This window comes from Pseudophryne corroboree, chromosome 12 (genome assembly GCF_028390025.1).
Source record: "Pseudophryne corroboree isolate aPseCor3 chromosome 12, aPseCor3.hap2, whole genome shotgun sequence".
In the NCBI taxonomy this organism is placed as follows: domain Eukaryota; kingdom Metazoa; phylum Chordata; class Amphibia; order Anura; family Myobatrachidae; genus Pseudophryne; species Pseudophryne corroboree.
The window spans coordinates 80001188-80022980 of NC_086455.1; the positions used below are offsets into that span (position 1 = coordinate 80001188).

The 21793-nt window shown below is 44.2% G+C and overlaps 1 protein-coding gene and 1 long non-coding RNA gene across 4 annotated transcripts in view; one reads left to right on the top strand and one right to left on the bottom strand.

The window, feature by feature from the left end:
- RGS6 (regulator of G protein signaling 6) overlaps positions 1-9221 on the bottom strand; it is an 802086-nt gene extending 792865 nt beyond the window's left edge. Inside the window, exon 1 of one of the 3 annotated variants that reach the window (XM_063947693.1) lies at positions 8861-9221. The gene's annotated coding sequence lies outside the window, so the exon portion shown is untranslated. Of the gene's footprint in view, positions 1-2361; positions 2383-8860 lie in introns of those variants that run through there. The other 2 variants (XM_063947695.1, XM_063947694.1) reach the window with 2 other exon arrangements.
- Positions 1-21793, top strand: part of LOC134980734 (uncharacterized) — a 352652-nt gene that overhangs the window by 282652 nt on the left and 48207 nt on the right. The window lies entirely within an intron of this gene.

Genomic DNA, 21793 nt, shown 5'->3' on the forward strand with positions numbered 1-21793 from the left:
GCGAGCAACTCGGAATGACCCCCTCTATGCGGCCGTCTACACATTTCCTGCTGAACCGCACCCACCGGATGCAACCGCAGCGTGCTGAGATTCAGCAGGATGACAGAACGACCGGCTGACAAGTACAACACATACATTTGAATGTGTGTGTACACAGTGCGGTAGAACCACAAACGCATCCGTGTGGCCTCATGTGTAAACCCAAGAAGGCGTATCCTACCAGACAGGTCCTGTTCTGCTGCATCCTGGTAAAACAATGGGGTCGATTCAATTCACTGACAGTTGAATAGCGCTGGGAGTTTCAGCTCCAGTTAAGTCGGCGAAGGCCCGTACTTGCCGACTTAACAGGTTGAATTGTCGGGAGAACGTGCATTCTCCGACTTAACTCCCCGGCGCGATGCTGATTCCCAACAGAATCAGCCTCGCGCCGGCCGCGCAGCAGCACTTTTGTCGGGTTTCTTCTCTCGTCCCCCGGGGGTGAGAGAAGAATGCCCGACAATTGAGGGTCACTTGTCGCTGTATTGAATAGCGCCGGGAGCAAACTCCCGGCGCTATTCAACTGTCAGTGAATTGAATCGACTCCAATGTGTGTGGCCCCAGCCTAAGAAAACAGAACCTACTGTAAGGAAGGAGAGTCAATATAGTAAGACGGCATCGCCTGTCACCATCCACTTGTAATATCACCTGCTACATAAACTGCGTTAGGTTTTTTTTGCTCACTCCAGCTTCAGACCCAATAGAGAAACACAAAAGGGTGGAACTTACTCAGAATGACTCCTTAGGCTGGGGCCACACATAGCGGCACAGCGCTTGGCCGGATGGAGGGTTTTGTGTTCACATTGATCCCGTTATGCCGCAGAACAGGATCCAGCCTGTGCCACAATAGGATTTCAAACAGAACACAGTGGGGGTAATTCAGATCTGATTGCAGCAGCAAATCTGTTAGCTAATGGGCAAAACCATGTGCACTGCAGGGGGGGGAGGGGGGGCAGATACATACCTCCCAACATGACCCTCTCCAGGAGGGACATAAGGTGTCCGCAATCATAAATTATGAGAAAAGTCCAGAAGCAGAGCACTGTGTCCCTCCTGGAGAGGGTCATGTTGGGAGGTATGCAGATATAATATGTGCATAGAGCGTTAGATTTGGGTGGGTTATCTTGTTTCTGTGCAGGGTAAATACTGGCTGCATTATTTTTACACTGCAGTTTAGATTTCAGTTTGAACACACCCCACCCAAATATAACTCTCTCTGCACAGGTTATTATCTGCTCCCCCTGCAGTGCACATGGGGGGGGGGGGATCATTCCGAGTTGATCGCTCGTTAGCAACTTTTTACTGTGCTGCGATCCGTACGACACGCCTGCGCTTTGCGGTGCACACGCAGTTTTGCCGACATTTAACCTGATCGCAGCGCTGCAAAAAGTTGCTAGCGAGCGATCAACTCGGAATGACCCCCATGGTTTTGCCCGTTAGCTAACAAACTTGCTGCTGCGATCAGATCTATAGTAGGCCCCATATTCTCTATTCCAACACATAGGAGTCCTTGTGCAGACTCCTTCCTTCTGTACCACTATGTGTGTGTTCCCAGCCTTAAGGCCCGTACACACTGGCCGATATATCGGCCGTTCTCTTGAACGGCCGATATATTGCGGGTCCGTCGGCCAGTGTGTGCGGCAGATACGTCTGTGAACTCAGTCGTTCACAGACGTATCGCGTCGGCCCCGCAGCACAGCCAACGGCCAATATATCTAATGATATATTGGCGCGTCACTGTGTGTGTACGGCGGTTGGCCGACCGCCCATACACATGCTGCGGCGGCCGGCGGGGATTGACAGCTGAACTGGGCGGGCGTGTGTACACGCCCGCCCAGTTCATGACGTCAGTCCCCAACGGATCGGGCAGTGTGTATGCACAGCACACTGCCCGATCCGTCCATAGATATATCTGCAGATCAATTGAAATGCAGATATAGCTTTCCAGTGTGTACCCACCTGCTAAATACAAAAGATACTTTTGTTTCAAAATGTTGTCTCATGTTATCACAGCTGCTTGCAATCAAGGCTACATAAGGCCCATTTATGTGTGGCCCACAAGCCAGCCCTCGTCTAAATGTTACCTCTGTACCCGAGAAGGTGAGTGCATTTATCTGCAATGTAATGGTGTGCTCAGCATATACGCTAGTGGCGGGAATGCAGAGATTTGGGTCCCTTGACGACAGACTGCAAACTTATATGTTTTAATCAAAATATAAACAAGGGACCCCATTTCACCGCAAGTCTTACTCTATCACATATAATTTGCACATAGATGTATTGGAAACCTGGCAATTGCTATCCAATAGGATAAAATGTGCTTACCTGGTTTAAACCTCACCAACACACTTTTGGCTTTTAAAAGCTAAAGCAATCACCAACACAACTCCACTCATGTGCTTACCTGGTTTAAAGCTCACCTGCCAACTGACTACTGGCTTTTCAAAGTGAGAAAGTCACCAGCACACCAATGAAACAGCTGACACAGGTTTCAAGTAAATGAAATTAGAGAGGGGCGTATGGGACAGCTATGATCACAAAAGGGCTAATTAAAAATTAACCCTATTCAACACATACAGGAATCCACCGCACCCAACATTCCCAGGAATGGGGTGCACACATTCACTCTCCACCCCCACTGGCACCTAACTCGGTGTAATGTAGTTAAAGTGTAGTAGTTGGCACTCCAGACCATAATAAAAAAAGCTCACACACTGCTACAGCGTGTGTGCGTGTGTGTGTGCGTGTGTTTTTCATTATGGTCTCGAGTGAGAACTACTACTATACTATTAGTACAAAGGCAAGCCTCATTAGAGGTCCAGAACAGAGGCACTCAGAGTCTGGGTTAATTCCAACATATTGTGTAAAGCATACAAGGATGTCTACACCGTAGAAATAGTGCGAGTGTGCCCGGAAATGTCGGACATCTTTGTATGCTTTAAACAATATAGTTGATTTAACCCAGAGTTCCTCTAATGAGGTTTGATAGATATATAAAACATGTACAAAATGGGTAAAACTGACCGCAGACATAGTTCTTTCTCATTAAGGCCTCTGATCTGCCCATTACCTACAGTACTATGGGGCTGATTCTGGGTCATACGCAGTGGAGTCAGTGAGGTAAATTTACTAAGGTGGGAGTTTCTTTTTTTGTAAGAACTGGAGATGTTGCTCATAGCAACCAATCAGATTCTACTTAACATTTATCTAGCTGCTTCTAGAAGATAATATAATCTGATTGGTTGCTATGGACAACATCATCAGTTCTAAAAAAAACAAAAAAACACCCACCTTAGTAGATTTAACCCTGTGTCTGCAACTTTATGCAAATGTGGCTACAAGTCCGCCCCTGGAGTACAACCGAAGGAGCAAGAACTGAGAAGCCCACTTTGAGCATCTTTAGACGCCCAAATACCACTTGGTGCGTCTTCAGATACATTCATTGGTCAACCCATCCCCAAGCTAGGTGCCTCCAATGTGAGTGAGGAAGCACTGCAGTTTGCACTCACTACAGCGACAATCCCATATGATGGACCATCTTCCTGCGTTCGAATAGCCTCCCCTCAGTCACCGACTAGGAACCCCCAGCACATTTCCAGTATTATTTCTGACACTGTGCTCCTCAGAGCATCTTAATTGTAACTGCGACTCTGAATGCTCTGCAGAAAAGAGAAAAAAAAAAAATATATCGCTCAACTGCGGCTGACATCGGCAGTGCGTTCGTATGTCTATAGTGCCAACTTATTTCACTTTCCAATAACTATTGCAACAAAGTAAGAAAAACAAAAAAAACTTTAATCTGCAAAAACCTTACACTTGAAAAAAAAAAGTACAGTACAGCACTCATTCAGCAAACGTGTAGCATACTGGTTAAATTTAGTATATATCAAGTTTCTACAGTTGATAAGAGGAGTGAGCAAATTTGATATGCTGTGATTTCCTATAGCACTGAGGCTTACTTCACCTTTCATGCAACAGAAGAGAAAAGCAAAACGCCTGAGGCCTTGAGAAACATAAGGAGAGTGTTTAGCACACATCACTGATAATCCATCATGCATTTCCAATTTCAGATTGACGGTGACACAGAAACATAATTATAGTTTGTGCTTGATAAGTAACATGACAGAGAGCAGAGTACAGGAAGAAAGCTCTAGGTCCCTAGGAAGCTATATTACTCCTCACACGAGTACTGTATACCTGAGCATGCAGAACAATCCATAACTCTCTCCACTTGCATCAATAAATTATTTACTAGAATTTTAATTGAACATTTCTTTATTTACCGTACATACACTAAGGGCAAAGGGCCGATTTCAGTGTGCAGTGTGAATGGATAGGTTTGGTTTTAGACAATGACTAAGGTATAGTCTATTTTTAACACATGGGGGAAATTCTATTATTTTTTCCCCCTGGCTGCCACTAGATGGCGCCCAACTGAGCAATTCAAATGTTCCTCCAGTCAGGCGCGCATGCAGTCTGGGGGGCTATCTCAGCTCACAGCCTCCTGAGGAGTTTGAGCACCCTAACCAGGACTTTAGATGGGTTTAGCTCAGCTAAACACGGTACTAATAGGTGTACACACGGGGCATGCACACCCAATGGTGGATACAATTGAATAGCTCTGCTGGGCGCCTTTTTACACTTAGGCGCTCATAAAACAATTGAATTCCCCCCATATTATATGTAATCTATAATATAAATGGAATCCGGTCTCTAGGTCGACCACACTTAGGTCGACAGTCATTAGGTCGACATGATCTATAGGTTGACATGGTCACTAGATCCACGTGGACTACGATTGGGAATAGTAAACTGTGCCGAGCGCAGCGGTAGATGAGCGAGGCACCTTGCCCAAAGCATGGTGAGCGAAGAGAGTCATGCAAGAGGACACGGTGCAGTAATTGGGGTTCCTGGTCACATTACAAAGAAAATTACACCAATTTTTTTTTTTTTTAAACCTCATGTCAACTTTTTTCCATGTCGACCATTAGTGGTCGACCTTATGATCCACACCAAATATAAATACTATAAAAAATAGCCTTTTAATTCAGGTTGTATCTCTTTAGCCACCATTGCTTTTTTTCATCAGATTAACAATGGGCAGGATGGGATTACAGCAACCAGGCCTCAAGATATAAATAGGCCCATGACAATGACCTAGTCGGCCAAGAATCATATTAAAACTATATTTACATTTTCCACACAAAATGCTGCCCATCTTATTTTACATATTTATAGATACATTGGGGCTAGTGTAAGGGGTGTACAGGCCCACATGGCACTGGCCACTCCCACACGGCCCACCACTGCTTCTCACAAAATGCTCCATGCTCATTTTTTGCCCAAGGTCCTTAATCTCTGACTCTGGTATATACAGATGTGTCCTCTTATAATCGCGATTTTTCACCCAATTTATTTATTTTTTTATTTTTATTTTTTACAGGCTATCCAGAATGATCGCCTGTAAAAAAAAATGCCCTTTCTCCCGTAAACACACAGGTTCAGCGTCCCCGTCCTCCTGCTGAGGACGGGGATGCTGTGTGGCCGCTGACTGGGGAAAGCCGCCGGGTGACTGCTGATGCTGCTGGGGATCTGTGTGCAGCTGCGATGTCCCGATAACGCGGGTGCTGTGTGGCCGCTGGCTGAGGGAAGCCGCTGGATGACTGCTGCTGGGGGTCTGAGTTCGGCACCATGCTTGTGTGTCTCACGGGCAGTCGGCATCGGCGCGCTGCACCGGGAGCTGTCAGGAGCCTGCACCCGGCGCAGTGTCAGGTAACCCCCAATAAGCCACTGCTTGTGCTGGCTTATCGGGGGTAACAGGATAGCCCCTGGCGGGACAATTAGCCCCAGTAAAATTACCGGGGCTAATAGTATATCTCCCTTAGACGCAAAGTAATGTAATAGGATGTACAAGCAGCGTCTGCTGATTAAAATGATATGCTGCATGTCTATATTCTGTGTGTGTCTGTGGCTGTATCTGCACCCAAAATGTAATGTTACAATGTTTTCCATGAAAACACTGTAGCATAGCATCTTGGATGCAAATACAGTCCCAGTCATACAGTGCGCAGCAGAAATCTGCTCAAAGTTGAACTTTTTGGCAACTAAATGCAGTGCACCCAGTAGTTTGCATGGTTTTAGTCACTTTACGTGTCGAAACCTAGTACATTTGGTCAAGACAAGCGCAATAAGAACTGTAATGGGCACAGATGGAGCGATTCAGTTGTTTTGGATGCCCATTATCATGCTTGTGGCGCCCAAATAGACCAGGTTTAGCAGTGTATAAGCAGTTTGTAATAAGTTCCAATAAATTATAGTTCATATATTCAGTCTGATAAAGCTTAGTCAGGCACTGGAAGTTTCCTTGATTTGAAGAGTAGCACACGGTGTTTGATTACTAGAGAGAAAGTATTATAAATAACATCAAGGCATCTAAATATTCCATTTTATACACTAGGGAAATATATATTTGCGGAGATGAACCAGTGCACTGGAAACCCCCACAATTACATCCATTATACATCTGTATTGAAATGCTTCAATTTCAGCATACGGTCTGTTACATTCATACTATAGTCACAATAAAACACACAGAAGCTTACAGTATTATACAAAAATATAACCAAGTGTACGGTATAACGAATTTATATTCCTATTGATAAAGCAATATGAAGACAGGTACAGTATAACTACATAAACATTTGTTAATAGGTAGATCCTTGCCTCCCACTTCATACACACTATATAAAGCAAAGGAATCAATTGCAAAGATGATGGCTCAAGGTGTAACTAGTCTACATAGACCAGGGCTGGCCAAACCGGTCCTCGAGATCTACCAACAGTTCACATTTTCCAGACTACCTAGCTGGTGCACAGGTGTAGTCATTACTAATTAAGATGTGCTGCATTCATTCCTAACCGAGAGTTCTACAGATATCCAGGAGGCCTGGAAAACATGCACTGTTGGTAGATCTCAAGGACCGGTTTGGCCAGCCCTGACATAGACAATGTAAACAGACAAACAGATCTGTTCTTAAAGGACTTCAACTTCAGATTAAAAGTAATCTGTTCTATAGGCCAAAGTATTCAGGAAGACTCAACTAAAACCAACAAAACTCAAAAATGGTTATTTCAATCTGTGATATGACCCTAAACAAAATATGAAAAAAGTACCACCATGGAATTGTGCCCCACAACCGCAACCCAACTGAGAACACAATGCATCGAATGGAAATGACACAGCTGAACAAAATGACAGTATCGTTGCACAGAAATATTAAACTGTTATTGTTGGTAAAATAACAAAAATGGCAGCACAAATTGATGGATACAAAGTACCAGATTTATAACCAAGTCTCAATCTATTAATCACACACACACTGTCACCAAAGCAAAACACCAGGCATACATACCGCTGGACACAAATTCATTCATTTAAAAATAAGAATAAGCCCTAGCATGAACAATATAGTAATGCATTTGTGTTTCAACTGATTACCTACCAAGATATTTGTAAATCACGCATTCAAAAGAAAATCATATTAACCATACAACCGAGCAGCTACATACAGTACAACATTAAAATCTAGACAAGTCTAATGCAATGCAGAGTTTTGTACAAATTAACACAAATTTAAACATAAAATATATTGTCCTTTCATCAAGATAATAGTAACCTATGCAAAATCATGCAAGAACCAGGCTCAGAAATAGAACACATAATTAATAGCAAACAAACATCACACTATACATTTCAGTTCAACACAAACCTTGCAATATTCACTTATTCAAGCCTTTGGGGATGTAGAGGACTGGTACAATAGGACATTACATTGGCACATTAACCAGCAGCCAATGAACAAAAATCAATTAAGCAACCCCCCCAAATTTTACCTAAAATGTACCTTTACACATGCAATTTATCTAGAACATGAAACAGGATATACAATGTGCTCAATACAAACTGTATAGCAATCTTAACACACAGAAGAACCACACTCTTAATGTAAATCCCAAAGTGTTTTAATGTATCAAACAGTAAATACGTACTGAATTTAATGCAAAACTTGTAGTAAAAATTTTTGCTAATAGGAAGATTACACTTAAACTGTGTCATTTTCCCTCCCAAACAATTCAGATTTGTTGTGAAATAAAATGGAATCACATCACAAACAGCAGGTTGGCGTAAGTGAACCCATACTGTAGTGTACACCATCAGAACAGCCTCCCTGATCACAGGAGCGGTTTATTCATCCATCCACTATTCTGATGCACATAATGTCACATAAACACACCAAACAGCCATCCCCCAATCCCCTGCCATCATCACCACACACACACACACACACACACATAGTAAAGCTAGGAATCCATTGAAATAATGCAATCAGGTGCACACACACAAGCAACATAAATGAGAAGACATTACATTCCTATAGGATCCTGGATAATCCAGCATATGCAACCCAATAACCCCTGATTGGTCTGTGACCTAAAATAGCATGCATTAAAGCAGAATTACCGGGGTACAGTATAAAGAACCCCCCTTCCCTCCCCTCAATAAGAGGACAAAGCAGCAGCTCTGTCAAACCCCAGGGCTGCACAAATTCCAGCACAGGCAGCACCCCTCCTGGCATTTGTGTGGCTGCCATGGTGTTTAGGATTTGGTTGTGCTCTGTATATTGGGAATGGAGGAGAGAGGGGGATTGTGGCTCAGCAATGGCAGGGAAATAAAATGATGAGCAGAGTGCTGCAGCCAGGAGAGACATGCAATATGAGGGAGCTGTGATACATTGTAACACAGTATAGGACCAGCTGGGATTACCTTAGCAACCAGAGAATCCGCTTCTTCTTCTCCTCCTCCTCCTCCTCCTCCTCTTCCAGCTGCTTCCTCGGCTTTCTCTGATTTCCCTGTCACAGGCTGCAGGGAGCCCGGTGCATGGTCCCAATGACACCTGGGGGGCAAGCCCAATACCTGTTCAATCCGAGGAGGGTGGTGGGAAGGAAGCCTGAGGGTCCCCCGGAGACAGGTCCATCCCTGTGTGCGCTGATGAGGATGGATGGGAATAAACAGGGCAAGCTTCTGCTTCCCACCTCCACCTCCTCCTCCTCCCGCTGCTGCTGCTGCTGCTGCTGCTGCAGTAGGCACAGCGCCCTCTGCCGGGGAAGATGAGGCGGTGAGGCGCGGCGGGAGCGCGCTTTTGGTGCCGTGCGGGAACGCCCCTCAACTAACCCACCCGAGTTCCTTTCAATACCGGCACTGGCAGGTGTGACGTCGCGTGGGCAATGCTGCTGCTTATAGACAGAACTGCTTTATGCGTTTATTACACTGCTGACCAATGTGAGCGCAATGCGATCTGCTGCTCTGTGTTTCTGTATGTTACCAGACCCTCCCACATGACGCCTTCCATCAGATACAAGATGCTCTGTACCTGGTCTTCCCTCTCAGTGTGAGTGCAGTCTCCTATAGAAACATCTTTCTCCTCAATTACCTAATCCAACACAGGTGACTGGAGTCATAGGGGGAACTCAATTGTTTAAAAAGTCGGTTGGGTGTCTGATTTTTCCTGTCCATTAGATAGACACCCAACTGACTTTTCAAACAATTGAATACCCCCCTCCCCACAGACTGAGAGGGAAGGCCCGAGGGGTGTGGATCATCAAATCGTCAGTATCTGTGTTGACAATGTTTAGGTTGACAGTCACTATGTCGACAGGGGTGGAAGGTCGACATGGTTTCTAGGTCAAAAGGTCGACATCAGGTTTTTTTATTTTTGGTGTCGTTTTCTTCGTAAAGTGACCGGAAACCCCAGTTAGTGCACCGTGTCACTACGCTCGCCATGCTTCGGGCAAGGTGCCTCACTTCGCTCAGCACAGATAACCGTTCCAATCGTAGTCCACGTGGATCGTTAAGTACGGAAAAATTCAAAAAAATATTTTTTGTGTGTGAAAAACTCATGTCGACCTTTTGACCTGTCGACCTAGAAACCCTGTCGACCTATAGTGGTTGACCTAAACATTGTCGACTTTCAGACCAGATCCCAGGCCAGGGAGCAGAGCGTTTTGTACCTGATGGAAGGGGTCATGTTGGCGGGTCTGATTTGTAGCACATTTCTCCAATAATATCAGTCAGGTGCAGTGGCGTAAGTTCATCCAAGTTGCCCGGAGGCAAGATAAATGTTGTTTACCCCTGCTTACAAAAAATTATTCGTATTTTCTCTAACGTCCTAGTGGATGCTGGGGACTCCGTCAGGACCATGGGGGATAGCGGGCTCCGCAGGAGACAGGGCACATCTAAAAAGCTTTTTAGGTCACATGGTGTGTACTGGCTCCTCCCCCCATGACCCTCCTCCAAGCCTCAGTTAGGTTTTTGTGCCCGTCCGAGAAGGGTGCAAACTGGATGGCTCTCTTAAGGAGCTGTTTAGTAAAGTTTTTTTTTTAGGTTTCTAATCAGTGATTCCTGCTGGCGACAGGATCACTGCAACGAGGGACTTAGGGGAGAGATCTCCAACTCACCTGCGTGCAGGATGGATTGGGATCTTAGGCTACTGGACACTGAGCTCCAGAGGGAGTCGGAACACAGGTCAGCCTGGGGTTCGTCCCGGAGCCGCGCCGCCGATCCCCCTTACAGACGCTGAAGAAAGACGGCGGAACGGAGGTCCGGAAACAGGCGGCAGAAGACTTCACAGTCTTCAGAGAGGTAGCGCACAGCACTGCAGCTGTGCGCCATTGTTGCTACACGGCTCACTGACACGGTCACGGAGGGTGCAGGGCGCTGCTGGGGGCGCCCTGGGCAGCAATATAAATACCTATTTGGCAAATAAATACATCACATATAGCCATTAAGGCTATATGTATGTATTTAACCCAGGCCAGTTTTCCTAATAACCGGGAGAAAAGCCCGCCGTGAAAGGGGCGGAGCTTATTCTCCTCAGCACTCAGCGCCATTTTCCTGACCAGCTCCGCTGGTGAGGAAGGCTCCCACTCTCCCCTGCACTACAGACACAGGGTTAAAGAGAAGGGGGGCATAAATTGGCGATATAATTATATATTAAGAGCCCATATATAGAAACAACACCTTCTAGGGTTGTTATATACATTATGGCGCTTTTGGTGTGTGCTGGCAAACTCTCCCTCTGTCTCCCCAAAGGGCTAGTGGGTCCTGTCCTCTATCAGAGCATTCCCTGTATGTGTGTGCTGTAGGTCGGTACGTGTGTGTCGACATGTATGAGGAAAATGTTGGTGAGGAGACGGAGAAAATTGCCTGTAATGGTGATGTCACTCTCTAGGGAGTCGACACCAGAAGATGGCTTACTTATGGAATTACGTGATAATGTCAACACGCTGCAAGCCGGTTGACGACATGAGACAGCCGGCGGACAAATTAGTATCGGTCCAGGCGTCTCAGACACCGTCAGGGGCTTGTAAAAACACCCATTTACCTCAGTCGGTCGACAGACACTGACACGGACACTGACCCCAGTGTCGACGGTGAAGAAACAAACGTATTTTTCCTTTAGGGCCACAAGTTACATGTTAAGGGCAATGAAAGAGGTGTTACGTATTTCTGATACCACAAGTACCACAAATAAGGGTATTTTGTAGGGTGGGAATAAACTACTTGTAGTTTTGCCTAAATCAGATAAATTAAATGAAGTGTGTGATGATACGTGGGGTTCCTCCGACAGAAAGTTATGGGCGGTATACCCTTTTTCCCGCCAGTAGTAAGGGCGAGTTGGAAAACACACCTTAGGGTGGACAAGGCGCTCACACGCTTATAAAAAACATGGCGTTACCGTTTCCAGATACGGCCGCCCTCAAGGAGCCAGCTGATAGGAAGCTGGAAAATATCATAACAGTATATACACACATACTGGTGTTATACTACGACCAGCAATCGCCTCAGCCTGGATGTGCAGCGCTGAGGGGGCTTGGTCGGATTTCCTGACTGAAAATTTTGATACCCTTGACAGGGACAGGATTTTATTGTCTATAGAGCATTTTAAGGATGCATTTCTATATATGTGTGATGCGCAGAGGCATATTTGCATTCTGGCATCAAGAGTAAATGTGATGTACATATCTGCCAGACGAAGACACGACAGTGGTCAGGTGAGGCAGATTCCTGACGGCATATGGAAGTATTGCCGTATAAAGGGGCGGTCCATTGGACCTGGTGGCCATGGCAACAGCTGAAAAATCCACCTTTTGTTACCCCGAGTCACATATTGGCAGAAAAGGACACAGTCTTTTCAGTCTCAGTCCTTTCGTCCCCATACGGGCAGGCGGGCGAAGGCCAGTCATATCTGCCCAGGGGGAGAGGAAAGGGAAGAAGACTGCAGCAAGCAGCTCATTCCCAGGAACAGAAGCTCCTCACGGCTTCTGCCAAGTCCGCAGCATAACGCTGGGGCCGTACAAGCGGACTCAGGTGCGGTAGGGGGTCATCTCAAGAGTTTCAGCAACACTCGCAAGGGAACTCCGGGATCCTACATGTAATATCCCAGGTGTACATTGGAAATTCGAGACGTCTCCCCCTCACACAATTCACAGGCTGTATTCCCAGCAGGTGATAATCAAAGTACCCTTCTTACAACAAGGAAGGGGGTAGTATTCCACACTATATTGTGGTACTGAAGCCAACCGGCTCGGTGAGATCTGAAATATTTGAACACTTACATACAAGCGTTCAAATCAAGATGGAGTCACTCGAAGCAGTGATAGCGAACCAGGAAGAAGGGGACGATATGATGTCACTGGATATCAGGGACGTTTACCTACAGGTCCAAATTTGCCCTTCTCACCAAGGGTACTTCAGGTTCCTGGTACAGAACTGTCACTATCAGTTCAGACGCTGCCGTTTGGATTGTCCACGGCGCCCCGGGTCTTTACCAAGGTAATGGCCGGAATGAGGATTTTTCTTAAAAGAAACATGGACGCTTTCCTGATAAGGGCAAGGTCCAGAGAACAGTTGGAGGTCGGAGTAGCACTATCTTAAGTAGTTCTACGACAGCACGAGTGGATTCTAAATATTCCAAAATCGCAGATTTTTCCGACGACACGTCTACTGTTCCTAGGGAAGATTCTGGACACAGTCCAGAAAAACGTGTTTCTCCCAGTGGAGAAAACCAGGGAGTTATCCGAGCTAATCGGGATCCTCCTAAAACCAGGAAAAGTGTCAGTGCATCATTGGACTTCTTGGATACAAGGGTATCAAAATTTTCAGTCAGGAAATCCGACCAAGCCCCCTCAGCGCTGCACATCCAGTCTGAGGCGATTGCTGGTCGTAGTATAACACCAGTATGTGTGTATATACTTCTTAGGCTATTTTTCAGCTTCTTATCAGCTGGCTCCTTGAGGGCGGCCGTATCTGGAGACGGTAACGCCACTTGTTTTTATAAGCGTGTGAGCGCCTTATCCACCCTAAGGTGTGTTTCCCAACTCGCCCTTACTTCTGGCGGGAAAGGGTATACCGCCCATAACTTTCTATCGGAGGAACCCCACGTATCACCCTTGGACTCCTTTTATACCCTGGCCTACACTAAATCACTGACTCCTCTATACCCGCCACTATATCACTGACCCTTCCATACCCTGCCCTACATCGCTGATCCCTCTATATAGATTGTAAGCTTGCGAGCAGGGCCTTCCTACATACCTCTGTCTGTCTGTTTTTACCCAGTTTTGTTCTATTATTGTTCTAATTGTAAAGCGCAACAGAATATGCTGCACTATATAAGAAACTTAATAAATAAATAAATAATAAATATACCCTACTGTACACTACATCACTGACCCCTCTATAACCTACACTACATCACTGACTCCTCTATACCCGCCACTACATTACTGACCCCTCCATACGCTATACTACTTCACTGACCCCTCTATACCCTACACTACATCACTGACTCCTCTATACCTGCCACTACATTACTGACCCCTCTATACCCTACACTACATCACTGACCCCTCTATACCCTACACTACATCACTGACCCCTCCATACCCTACACTACATCACTTTCCCCTCTATACCCGCCACTACATTACTGACCCCTCTATACCCTACACAAGACTATTGACCCATTTATATCCTACACTAAATTACTGCCCCCCCCTGCACCCAAAACTACATTACTGACTCCATTGTACTCTGCACTACATTACAGACCCCTGTATTCCCTACACAATATTACTGTCCCCACTGTAGGTAAAAACACATATCCGAACGCCGGGATCCCGAACAAGGAAGTGCCAGCCGCTGGAGAGGTAAACTGAGTTGCGGGGGTGTTTAGGATTAAACCGCAGGGATTGGAGGGTTAGACTGCAGGGAGGGGGGGTTAGGTTTAGGCTATGGGAACAGGGACGTTGTGTTAGGCACCACCAGTGAGGGTGCGGGTGGGGGGGAGGGTTAGGTTTAGGCTGTGGGGAGGGAGGTTTAGGGTTAGGTGGATTAGGAATTAGGGACCTTTGCACAAACCTGTCAGGATTCCCTGCATTGGGATGCAGCAGTCGGTATTTTGACTGCTAGCATCCTGACAGCTGGGATATCATACACATTACACTGAAACAGGGCAAACATGTGCCATAGGGTTAGGCATTTGGGGGTCGATTAGAGTTTTAGGCTACGTGAGGGGACAGTTAGGGTTTTGCGCCAGGGGGATGGTTAGTGTTAGGCTACGAGTGGGGAAGATTAGGATTTTTCACCGGGGGGAGGTTACGGTTATTATACGGGAAGCGGGGTTAGGCACCAGGGGATGATTAGGGTTAGGCTACAAGAGGGGACGATTGGAGTTAGAGACCGGGCGAAGGTTACGGTTAGGCTATGGAAGGGAATAGTTAGGGTTAGGCACTGGGAGGGTTAGGGTGAGATTTGGACTAAAAAAGCAAACAAACATGTGTAATTCATGACGTGTGGGAACAGAAGGACCAGGTACATTAGCCAATATGGATATAGCTTAGCTATATACAATAAACAACAATAGTCCAGTGCTCCTTCAGCAAATGCAGCAGCTTCCAGGATTATGTATATTTAAAATAAAGGAAAGAATCAGTAATGCATCATATATGATTAAAATGCAACTACAGTACAGTATATGAAAAGAAATAATTAAATAAACAATGCCTGACACGTGTGCTGACCCGTACAGACCAGCCAAACAACTATCAGCCACCACACATATAGAGAACAAGTGTAGGAGCCTGTTACAGAGTGTGTGCCAAGATCTGAACTTGCACTAACCCTACTGAGCTGGGATAATGTACAGGAATTCCAGAAGTCCTTGCTGTGGTGTCCCAGTATGTGGTCCCAGAGTGCGGACCCCGGAATGGCAGAGCAATGCACAGCGCTATGTGCAGCTATGCAGCATCGCTCTTCCCACTCTCTCAAACTTACAGCAGGCGGAAGCGGCTTTATTGACAGCGTCACCCCTTGAAGACTGCTCAGCACGATCACATGACCAGCTACCGCAGCGGAGGCTCCAGATTTCCCTGGCCATTGACGCTTGCGATACTGGCGGCTCTGTACTTTATGGTAAGCCTGGTGACCCCGTGCACACACCTATGGAGTCAGATGCCCCCTTCAGGGTTGGAGCCCGGCAGCAACCGACTCCGTTGCCTCCGGGAGTTCCGCCCCTGGTCAGGTGCATGGTCAGATGGCACCAGGGGTATGGTAGATGTTAGAATGAAGTTGACGAAAGGACCTCTGATGTTAGGGGGAGGAGCCACAACACCAGGGGGAGCGGCTAGGCCAGTGAGATAGTTTTACTATCCACGTCACCAACTACTCCCTTTAGTAACCCGGTGGCGAGCTAAGCCATGTTTGGGCATGGCTCCTCCCCCTGGTGACGTCAGAGGTCCCTTCTCCAACTTGGTTTTAGCCATAACCCCAGGGTATGGCTGTTCTGTGCAGTTTTCTTTAAAATAGAAAAGCAAAAAAAAAGCACTTTGCTGGAAAGAAAAAAATGGGACACAAATGTTTTAAATTATTTGAAAATGAGACCAGATATTGTTTAAGGCTGGTTACATATTGATGGTCATTTAAGTCCTGAAGGATCTGCAACATCATTTGCACAAGCGCAGGACCCGTTCTGTACATTTGCACGAACAGGTCCTGCCATGTAGGAAGCAGGATGGCAGCAGACTGTCAGTGATTGCCAGTCTGCTGTCATTTGGTGGGCGTTGATGGAGGCGTGTCGCCACTGTTTAGGGGGTGGGGAGAGGCCAGGGCCTCTGCAATGGGCGGCTGTCGCATCACTGTGGGTGCTGCAAGCCGCCTGATGGTGAGCGAGTGATCTGATGCCTGCATTTGTTTCTGGTGTGGTCACATCTGATGCAACCATGCCAGACAAGTGGTTAACGAGTATTGTCTCTGCTAGACAGGCATTTAGACCTGTGACAGTGTAACATGTGGTGTTGTGTAACGTGGTATAACACTGTCCTGTCGGTGGGATGTAATACAGTCCGAGATCACCGGAGGTGCGGGTTTCTGGCCAAGCTGATACTTTTTTTTAAAGGGACAATCACTTACAAGGCATGGTTTTGCCTTGCAATTGATTGTGTCTTTAAAAAAAAATGTCCAAGATCGGCCGGCCATTTAGGGTGTCTGCTGGGGGTACCCGGGGGTCTCCTTCTCACAGGTGGACCTGAGGTATGCTAAGGCAATGTTGTAAAGGGAGCTCCGGGCTGACTTTCTTCGTGTGGGACCCACTACCTCGGAGTTCCCTGTATAGAGGTTGTTCCTGGGGTTGGTGCCCGTGCCGTGTCCATCGATGCCTATGGTTTGGGTTAACCTGTCATTGAACTCCACTGCAGGGACTCTCCTTACCATCTTTCGCTCTGCCTGTGTCCTTCCTGCTGGTTGCTGCCGGAGTTGCTCTCCTGCTCCCAAAGTTCCTGTCACACTGGTCACATGATCGCAGCTGGTGCCTCTTCCAGGATATACAGTCCCGCAGTTGCACTGGCTTGTATGCGGCTGTAGGTAGATTATTCTGTCACTGTCAGTGGGTGCTCCAACACATTTCGGCCAGTATGTCCTTCCTCTGGGAGTTAAGTGCATTTTTGCTAAAAAGCTACCCCAAAGCTGTTTGGTTGCTATGGGCAACTTCACTGGTCCACTTCACCACTTTCTTCACTGCTTGATACCTCAACCCACAGAGACTGTTTAATGCAGCAGTTCCCAAATTGGTCCCGCGGCGGACCTACAATGATTGCTGCAGGCAGGTGGAAGGGATTATGGTCCCAGATCTAATGATTTGTGCTGACAAGTTTGAAACCTGGACTGGCTGCTTGTAGGGAGGCAGAGAGTGGCCTTTATACTGACCGCATCCCTTAGTGCAGAGACGTGTCCCCGCCTCCTCCTGTAACAATCCAATGAATTGTAAAATTATTTTTGTCTTTCAAATCATTTTATATACAAGCGTTTGCCTGCAGCTTCGCCCGCAAGGATGTCTGTTATTGCTCAGCGGAACTAATTTTACACAGACAATTGTGCCATCTAATATTGTGATATATATTTATATAATTATGTCTGCAGCCCTAAGCAGTTTTCTGGGTTTGCAATATATATTGCCAAGGCGAAGCAGGGAGCTATACCGACAAGATATCAGAACATTTTGTTTGCTAAAGCGGGGGAGTGAAAACTCCCCCCTCCGGCGATCCCCGCCTGAGTACACAGCGCATCAGATTAGTGCTGATGCGCTGTGTCTCTCACATCCCCGGGTGGCTCACTGGGCAGGTGCGAGATCTCGCTACTATCGTGAGATCTTCCGTACAGCCCGTAGCCGGCAGCCTACATGGCCAGGGACAGAACTGTCCCTGCTGTGGAGATAGGACGACGACACCTGCAGCTGTCAAAATTGATAGCTGCAGGTGTTGGAATGAACTTTTTATCAAACTAATTGAATTTGACAGGTCAACACGCCCCCTTTGATAACACTTTGATGGGGTCAGGGGGTCAGTTTCCCGGGTTAGGACCTAGGCTATCTGAGCATTTTAAAATAGATGGACACCTAATTAGCGAAGTAATCTATCCGTCTTTGTGAGTGTAGAGGTCAATATATCAAATTGATACCATAAAGCTCTCATTGTGTGAAACTACATGTAGATTTTTTTTTGAAGTATGTAGTATATTGCCAGTTTTTTATAAAACATGTCATTTGATTAAAACATGGTTCCTATATGTTTTTCTAGTTCATACAAATACATGCGGTGCAAAACAAAACTGTGTTTTTACATTTTCATGTCTAATATGTGTTGTTGTTTTTTTTTGCTATTATTGTGTGTGTACAACGAAAAATATAATGTATATATTATGAAAATTACAAAATTATTGTTTGACTATTCTACCAAAGTTTACCCAATAGATAAAAATGATGGTTTCAAGAGCCATGAGGCACTACATGCCTCTGTGGAATAACTAGTTAACAAATTGATGGGGTTAATATTAGTCACTGTTTATAACAAATTGATGGGGTGATTATTAGTTACTGTTTATTACGATTAAAATATATCATTTAGAAGGTTTCTCTGCTGTAACCCTTTTGGTAAGTTGGTTTGAACTGGGTTATCCCGGCACAGGGTTATCCCAGCTTAGTGAATATACATCAAAATGCTTACAGCACCGTGCAGCCCTCTCAGGATTTCAGTAATTGTATAAAAACCTTAAAAACATGCCACATTTTAGAATAAAGCATTGTTTAACACATTGATTGTTTCAATTAAATGTTAGGGTTTTTTTTACATTTTTTTCCCACGAAACAGAAATGATGGCTATTAGCTCCACTCTCAATGCTAGTGTCGCTGCGCTGCTTTGGCAAAATGTTTTGGTTAAATTGCATCTTCCCCCCATGATTGGGGCCATTTTTTTATAAGTTTTAAAGACCGCAGTTCAGAGTCTTGTCAAGATATTTTCTTGCAAACTTGGTGTTTTATAAAAGCTTATTACATTTTCTTATTATTAAATTGTACCTTTTGGCTGCTCGCTGTATTGGCCATTATCTCTGCTTTGCCAATATTGATAAGAATTCTGCCTTTCTGTTATCTAGGAACTAATGACCTCAATGAGCCATGAAGCACTACATGCCTCTGTGGCATAACTAGTTAACAAATTGATGGGCCTAATATTAGTTTCTGTTTATAACGATTAAAACATAACATATTTAGAGGGTTTCTTACCTTTTGGTAAATTGGGTTGAATAGGGTTATTCCTGCTTTGTGAATATATAGCAAAATGCTTACACCAACAATGACGCAAAACTGTTGCAGGGCATGCTGGTATGTGTAGTTCAACAACAGCTGGAGGTCTGAAGGTTCCACACCCCATGTTTTAAAGTTATTTCAATGTATATTGACAGACACGCTGTGCATACACATACATAATATCACTCTCAATATGACAGTTGCTCTGCCCACTTTATATAAACTTTATATTAAGTTTATATAAAGTTAATATAAATGTAATACATTTAATAAAAACTTAATAGACAGTTTAGATTGTTTCTTTTTGCGTGTTTTTAATTAGCCAATATAAATGTAATACATGTAATTTAAACTTTATATAAACTTAATATAAAGTTTATATATTTTTTTGTGTTTTTTTTTAATTAGCCATGTCTGATCTAACAAAAACTGCTTACAAGATGTGTTGCTTCAGATAAGAACTTTCAGCACCAAGTTTGATATCAAAATGAATCCTTAGACAGTCCAGGAGTCATTGGGTATATTGTTTTCAAGTTATATGTCACAGGTTTTTAAAAGTACATTGACTGCTGACACAAAAGAATCTTACAAGACAAAAATGGCATATCTTTTTCAGTAACTTCAACCACTCTGATTAGCAACATTCTTTGAACTTCAAAAGGTAAATTGTCAGAATAAAGTATTCCCACTATATTAGGGATTGGAGTAGAGCTGATTTCAGCCACTATATGATTCTCAAGAATACTATGTACTGCAAAGTTCTTTGACAGCTTTCCCAGTTACTAAAACACATTTAGTTTAAATAGAAGAACTGGAGTATAGAATGAAATAATCTCATTAGCTAAAGTTTGTATTTAGCATATGTTACCTGCAAGAAATAAACATACCTGTCAGCACTTGAAAACCAGCTTATCTTTTTTTCCCCTTATATCAATCCTCTTAAATATTGTTTGTGTAAACCACAAGGGAATGTAATATTAACAATGAATAATGTAAATAGTAGTACAAAAGTAGCCAGCTGCATGCAGAAACTTTTCTGTGTACCAGCAATTCATACTCGGTTTGAAAAGTCCCAGTATGTTACAGAGCACTGTATGAATGAAAGTGGTTTCACAGGGGATGGGGGTGGGGGAGCAATAAAAATGTAAATAGCTATTATAGTAGGGTACACATAAATATGACTCTTACACATTCCCAGTTGTTAAAGTACACGGTAGGCTATTAGAATGAATGGATGTATTCACATGTGAGGCAACACAAGTAATGCAATGGTGAAAATTTCACAATAGCCACATGTTATTTGTCTAAAAACAGATGTTAACTATTATCTTGCAAACATTCATAAGTTTTTCAAGCCCATGCGGAATATTTAACAGCAATACTACATAGCCTTTTTCTTTTTTTATTACAAATTAAACAGCATTTAGAAAACTCTGATTTATATTATACAACAGTGCATAGTAAATATATTTTTAGAAATGACCCTGGATTTTTTTTATTAAGCATTGGCTTAATTTAAGCTTTGTCAAAAACAAAACAAAATCAAAAAATATGTCTGCTTTGACAAGTAGAGCTGCTGCTAAAATAGGTATAGTTAGTCCCTTATATCAGAAACACATACATACAATAAATGTAGCAGCGCTTATTGCTTAATGATCATATACACAATTCCAATATTTAAAAAATAACAATTTGAATAAAATGGTTTAAAAGATGGGCTTATATAAGTTTCATAGGACATACATAAAATAGACCTCACATAGGAGTATTGCAACAACACATGGGTTACCGTCCGTTCCTATTATATTACCTCCTTGTTTGCCTTAAGCAAAGTTCCAGTTTGATAATTTTTCTGAGGATGTGAGTACCTGAGTGCTCTGGTTAATAAAGTCCAGAGTACTCACAAGAGCTGTGGTGAAATGTAGTACAATCCAAAGAACCGGTATGGATAAAGAAAGGCGTCCAATTGTAGGAGGTTGGTTCGGAGGGTGCTGAGTGTGGTCCCCAGTTGAGGTCTGTGGTTACACTTGGTGCGATATAAGTTGGTGCAAGATTTACAGTTGTTTCCACTCTGGACAAGGCTTAAAATGCTTATTTTCTAAATTTTTTAAATTATTTCACTGATTTTGTCCTGTATCCAGAATTAGTTATAAGAATTCAAAAATACTACAAGAAAAAAGGTGCTCATACTGCATCCTACTGAGTACCAACAGATGTGGGCCTGGGTTATTAGTACCTTCCCATTCCCCTCCTCTCAGCGCCACTGCTCATACTGTGTCCCACTGAGTGCCATCAGAAACAGCATTGCTGTAACTATTCCTGTCATTTGCAATAGTAGTTAAATAGACTTTAATCTGTTTTTCACCATGGATATCGACATATGTATGGCTAATATTATTTATAGTACATTGACAGTTATTGATTTATGAGTATTTGTATATGTACATTTACTGTCATTTATAGATGATAAATCCATGTTGTCCAACTGGAAATAGTAAACTTTTCTTACAATTGTTATCAAAGGATATATAGGGTAGAGGGCCTATCAAATCTTTTTCTC